General features: G+C 45.8%; 1 long non-coding RNA gene across 1 annotated transcript in view; it reads right to left on the reverse strand.

Moving 5' to 3' along the window:
- LOC109290722 overlaps positions 1 to 3,286 on the reverse strand; it is a 22,538-nt gene extending 19,252 nt beyond the window's left edge. The window contains exons 1-2 of the long non-coding RNA XR_002095662.1: positions 3,210 to 3,286; positions 1,647 to 1,807 (exon numbers count right to left, since the gene is read on the reverse strand). This is a non-coding gene — a long non-coding RNA (uncharacterized LOC109290722). The remainder of the gene's footprint in view (positions 1 to 1,646; positions 1,808 to 3,209) is intronic.
- Between the last annotated feature and the right edge of the window lie 2,830 nt (positions 3,287 to 6,116).

Here is a 6,116-nt window from a genome sequence, read left to right on the forward strand (position 1 = left end):
GAGGGAAGGTTTAAGTTGGACATCAGGAGGTGCTACTTCACGGTCAGGGCGGCTAGGGTCTGGAACCAGCTTCCAAGTGAGGTGGTGCAGGCTCCCACCCTGGGGGTTTTTAAGAGGAGGTTGGATGACCACCTTACTGGGGTCGTTTGACCCCAGTACTCTTTCCTGCCATGGCAGGGGGCAAGACTAGATGATCTGCTCAGGTCCCTTCCGACCCTAGAAGGTATGAAACTATGAAATAAGATCAAGGCATGGCAGGAAAGTAAGCAGGCGGTGGGCCCATTACAGGAGGGCAGAGCCACTCCCGGAAAGGCTCCAATAGTAATATTCCTGTCACAGGGTCATTTTCAACTCTACCACAGTAGTAACATGCTACTATGTAGTAGCTTCTTGCTAGTGTGCAGTAGTGGCAGCACCACTGTTAGTGCTTGTGGATGCTACGTTGCCATAGTGATGATCTACATTGCCCTAGCTCATTGCTACAGTGACATAGCACCTTGTGTAGACATACCCTATAAGTACCAAATATCAGCCCTTTAGAATGCAACTAGTAAAGCAATTAAAATGATATTGATTAATTTATAGTGCTAGTGTATTCATTTTCAAATACCCATTGATACCAAATATTTCTTTTGTCCGTTAGATACCCGTGGTGTTCTTCTAAAGGGTTAAGACTTTCTTTAGATGCTGTCTTCCACAATCTCTGCCTAGTTGGGTACTGATATTTTGAGAGTCTTCATAGGCTATAGTCATAAAAAGCTGATTTTTATATAAGAGCTGCTTTGGATTCCTGGTAAAAGGTATTTAGTCTGGAAAAGAGAGGACTGAAGGGGGATTTGGTAGCAGTTTATCAAATACCTGAAGGATGATTAGAGAGAGGCTGGAGGTAGCTTTCTCTTCGTGGCTGTAGGAAGAAGACTAGGAACAATGGCCTCAAACTGCAGCAATAGGGAATTTAGGTTGGAAATTAGAAAAGACTTTCTGATTACAAGGGTGGTCAGATATTGGAACAGGTTACTTAGGGAAGTTGTAGAATCTCCATCCCTAGAAATTTAAGACCAGGTTAGACAGACACTTGACTGGGATGGTTTAGTTAGAGATGATCCTATTCCGAGCAGGGAGCTGGACTAGATGATGTCATGAGGTCCTTTCCAGCCCCACTTCCTGTGATGACTTTTCATGCAAGGATTTCAAAGTATAAATACTGGGGCTTTTCTGCCCCATTATTTAGGGGAAGATAAACATTGTTATATATTTTGGCAGAATCAAAACAGGAAGTTTAAGTGGATCATCCTAGGTTACACAAATGATTGAGTGGCACAAGTAGGAGCAGAACCATAGAATTCTGATGTACTGATTAACTACACTGACCGTTGATCACGTGTTTGCGTATGTGCAAACAGAGCTGAAAATCCAATGCTTCTGTTAGATATCTGTACAAAAAAACCCCCCCAAAAAAAACCAATCGTATATATTGCAGTTAAATTGTTCCTGGTAATTTTCTTAGCTAAATGGCTTTACATATCAGCTGTCATTTCAATATATTTATTTATGTAACTACATGAAAATAAAATAAGAGTTAGCACTTAACTCTGAAATATCTTGGCAAGAAAAATATTTCAGTACAAGAATTTCACTTACCTTACATAATCAGCAAGGGATTTAATGCTACTTGGAAACCTTTCAGAATCTGGCTAATGCATGCCTTGTGAACCCCCTTGCATTGCAGGGGTTCACATACTCATAACCAAGATCTTTCCATCCATCTTCTTCCATCCTGTCTGCTATACTTTTGATCAGGGGCTCACTGGTAATAAACAAGAGACTGTGTTAACAGGGCTGTTGAAATTTTGTTTTGCTAATATATGTGTGTTACTGGGACCCTGGAGTAGTCAAGAGCTTGTTTTCGTACCTCAATCAAAAAAGATAGCAATTCCAACAAAACAGTGACATGTCACATCTCTTGACCTTAGCCCAACAGTGACTCAGACAGAAAATGAGTAACATTTCGGGTAAGTCTTCAGTGCAATGTGTGTTGAGATATCCAACTTAGCTTGGGAACCACCAAGCCATGCCTAATGATCTTCCCCTGGCTAAATTTTCTCTGCTTCTTGGGTATCTCTGTACTACACAGCAGGCATGTGCAGTCAAGCTCTTGATGCACCAGCACCACTTCCTCCAGCTCCTGATTTTTTTTGGTAAGATTTGATGAGGCCAGTTTAATAGGATGCTAAGGAAAGACAATAGGAATTGATCTTAGACAGACATCACTTACATGGTGCATTGTTAAGACTATTTACCGAGATGTTGCTTTCCAGGTGTTGAAAAGTGTGGCTTTTAGATTAATTAATGAGATTCTAAGAATAATTGTGAACATCCCAATGTTTAGGATACCAGGTGAAATGCTGCAGGATACTCTGGGACTTTTAAAGAAATCTTTTGAAAACTAGATATTTTTTAATGTATGTGACAAAATATACTTGCATAGTATCTTGCCCTGTAACAACTTGATTTGGAGACCTTAGCACTTTAAAGACAGCCCACTATTTTGTATACTTCACAGACTGAAGAACTGGGACTTAGCCAATTAATTTTTATCTTCCACTAGATTCCTTGTCAGGGTTATAGAAGCAAATAATATTTGTTTCCTTGGTAACTACAGTGCAAATGTTACCAAGTTCATCATAAAACATTTATTGTTCTCAGAATTACAGGAAAGTTCTCTGACCTTAGCAAAGCATGAAAACATTTGAAATATTTTGCCTTTTTAAAAAGTGTAAGTTTTAACCTAGTTTATAAGCTTGTATTTGTAAGCACAAAACAAGAAAGACAACTCTCTCCCTCAGTTAGCTGAAATGGGCTTTTGGCAGTGAACTTTCTGTTCAAATGGTAGAAATAGTTCTCCTAACGTTTCTGGGTTGCTTCTGTTCTAATTCTAGCTCTGTACATAAACATTACTCTGTCACAGAAATCTAAAGTTTCCAAATTCCTCTTTCAAATAAATCTTGGTAATCTTCCAAAGTGGCAGAAATGAAGTTCTGTTTTGCCTGCCTCAAATACCAACCAGGAAACAGAATGGTCTAGAAAGTTCACGCAGGCAAGATGAAGAATAAAAAGCAGTATATGTAACAGGGACTATTATATAAATATTGCATTATAATGTAGCAGACTCCCAATATGGGCTCACCAGATTGATTTGAGATACTTACCCTGGGGAAGAAGCAGTGCTGGTGAACTCTGAGCGACCCAAGGGTGAAGCGGGGAGCCCTGCCCTGTGGAAAAGGAGAAGTAAATTGAAAGAAGGGGTTTTCAATCCCCTCATTCGCATGGAAGGGGGATGTCTGGGTTGGGGGCCAGCCACCCTGAGCCCTGGATGGCTGGTTTGCAAAACAGGGTGGGACTGCCGGAGGGGATAAAAGCAGCAGCCGAACTGGCACATGGGGGCTGCTGACAGTGACTCCAGGAATGACAAAGGAGGCCTAAGAAGAGCTGGGATGAGCTGACCCAGCAGAGGGAGCAGAGAGACCCCTCTGAAGAGCCTCGAAGGCAGCGGCGGTCGGCCGTGCCTCCAGCCCTGCAGCAGAGAGGGAGCCGCGGCCAGGGCTTGGGGCAGAGAGCTGGTGCCCCGAGGCCCCATCTCAGTGTGCTGGACATGCCGGGCATCCCCGAGGCTAGGGGTGGCAGTCAGCCCCTCGCTCCACTGCGGAGAAGCAACAGCAACCAGGAGCGTAGGTGGCATCCTTATCCAGAGCAGGGAGCTGGGCTGGTGAACTGAGGAAGCCTCTTGCCTTCCTTGGGGAAATGGGACAGCAGCAGGCAAGGCATTGGGATCCTGAGGAGCAGCAGAGCCCCAGGACGAGAGAGTCTCCTGGAGCTCGGGGTGCAGGCCTGCACTTGAAGTGGGATTAGCGAGCTGTGAGGCGTGTGGGGGGCCTGGCTAGTCATCTAGAGCAGGGGTTTAGAGTAGCTACCCCTGGAAGTTGCTTGTGCTGCTGACTCTGCCACTTTTGCTTGCTTGCCTTTTCTGTTGCCACAGAAGGTCACCCTTCAGCCTCTTTGGGGTGTTGGGGTTTGATACAATTTGGACTGCTGCAGATCAAAAGAGCTTAACCTGTTGCAGTCTGTTGCTTACTGGGAAAGCTGTTGGAGCTGCTTGAAGCAAGCACCCTGCTTCCTTGCTGTAGCATCTCAGCAGTGCCTGAAAGCTGCCAGTTACTCGACCTGTGGTTCTTGAGTCAAGGGCTGACTAATGCATTCTGGTTTGTTTTGCCATTTAAGTTCACTTGTAACTAATCTTTCCTATTATTCTTGTTTTGTAAATAGAGTGTAAATAGTTAACTCAGTTAAGTGTTAGACCCTCTTGGGACCACGGGCTGCTCAGAGGAGCAGGGGCCAGCTGGAAAGTAAATTGGTGCTGGCCAGAAGCCCTGCCCTACTCTCACCGCACCATCCCTGATATTTGGGCAGAGGTGGCAACTACTAGGCCGCCACCTGGGTTACAATAAGAAAGCGAGATAGGGGAAACAGCATACTACAAGCATTCTTTGCTTAAGAGAATCCATTGAAGGAATGGGAAGAAAAGACAAACACCTTCAGTAAGCGCAAGCCGCATTGTTAATATACGCTGCAGAGCTGTGCAAAGCTTCGACTTAATATTCGATTCAACAAATATTCGGCATATTCAACCTTTAAAAGTGAAAGTCGAGCTGAATAGCAGCTGGTCAAATAGCTGTCAAATTGAATACTGGAAGTCTAATATTAACAGTGCGAGTCGAATATTTGACTTGCCTATACTGGATTCCCAGGGGGGGAAAGGAGTGCTTTCATGACTGACATGTGTGGCTGGCCAGTGACCTGTCAGCATTCTGAGGTCCCTTCCAATCCCAGTGCTCTGGGGGAGGGCCAGAGAAAAATGCATAAAAAAAGGCAGCAGTTTTTCAGCTCCCCTGCTTTCTGCCTTGGGATCAGTTTCTGAGCTGCTGGTGTTCTCCAGAACCTGTGTCAGACCACGACAGCTGGAAGCCCTGATCTTCAACAGATTCCCTGCTTGCAATGCTAGTAACAGGGATTTCTGAGAACTTGGTGCTTTTATTTTACAAAAACTTTTCATATTAGTTTACGCTTATATTGGATAGGTTTAGTAGCCTAGGATCTATTCTATGTGTGCGCGCGCATGCATGCGCCCCATTCATTCTTTCCCCCACACCAACGCGTTTCAATATATTTCTCTCTCTCTCTCTCTCTCTCTCTCTCTAGAAGTCTAATCCATGGCACACAGCACACTTAGAGGTTCCAGTTTACATACAAAGGCACAGATTATGAAGTGGGGTGGAAAGGCAGGTGGCCACACTGGCCAGCCTGCACAAAGGGGAGCAAGGGGGGTTGCAAGTGGGAGAGCTGCAGTTTCTCCCACCACCAAACTCAGACGCAGCCTCTTTTCTCCCGCTACAAGGGATGAGGCTGCTATAAGCAGTAAAGAGAGGGGAGCAGCAGTGTCACCAAAGCCACTGCCTATGCCTGAGACTCATGTCCAGACACATGAGCCACAACCTCTCCCCCCATAACTGCAACCAGCACAGCAGCACACTCCACCCCTGTGTCACTGCCTATGCTGAGCCTTCCTGCACCAGAAGAGCTGGCGCTGGATCTGGATCTGTGCCCTGGCAAGGGAAGTTCGGGAGGGGGGGGGAATATCAGTTGAGTTTGTGCTTGACACCCCTCAGGTTTTTTCTTTTCAAGCCATGAAGTCTTTCCCAGAAGGCACTTCAGAAGGTGCCTCTGTACAGGTGAAGGCAAGCAGCTCAGCCGAGTCTGCTCTTCCTCTTACTGTGCCTCTGACTGCTGAAGAGGGGGAGAGTTCAGCAGCGTCCACAGACGCACCCGCACACCAGAGGGAAAGGCCTACTACTAGCATGGTCTGGGATCATTATGAGCTGGCAGATGATCCTGCGTTTGATCTGCATGCACTGCCGAGCCAAAAAAAAAAACAGCCAGGGCAAGAGAACAAAGCGCATGACCGCCTTGGGGATGTTGAATCATCTCCGCAGGTGCCACCCCTTGGCCACAGAAAGGGCCCTCGCTTGCTCCACAGCCCCCATCCCCCCACAGCAGAGGCA

This window comes from Gavialis gangeticus, unplaced genomic scaffold (genome assembly GCF_001723915.1).
Source record: "Gavialis gangeticus isolate Ggan-Ray unplaced genomic scaffold, GavGan_comp1, whole genome shotgun sequence".
NCBI lineage: Eukaryota > Metazoa > Chordata > Crocodylia > Gavialidae > Gavialis > Gavialis gangeticus.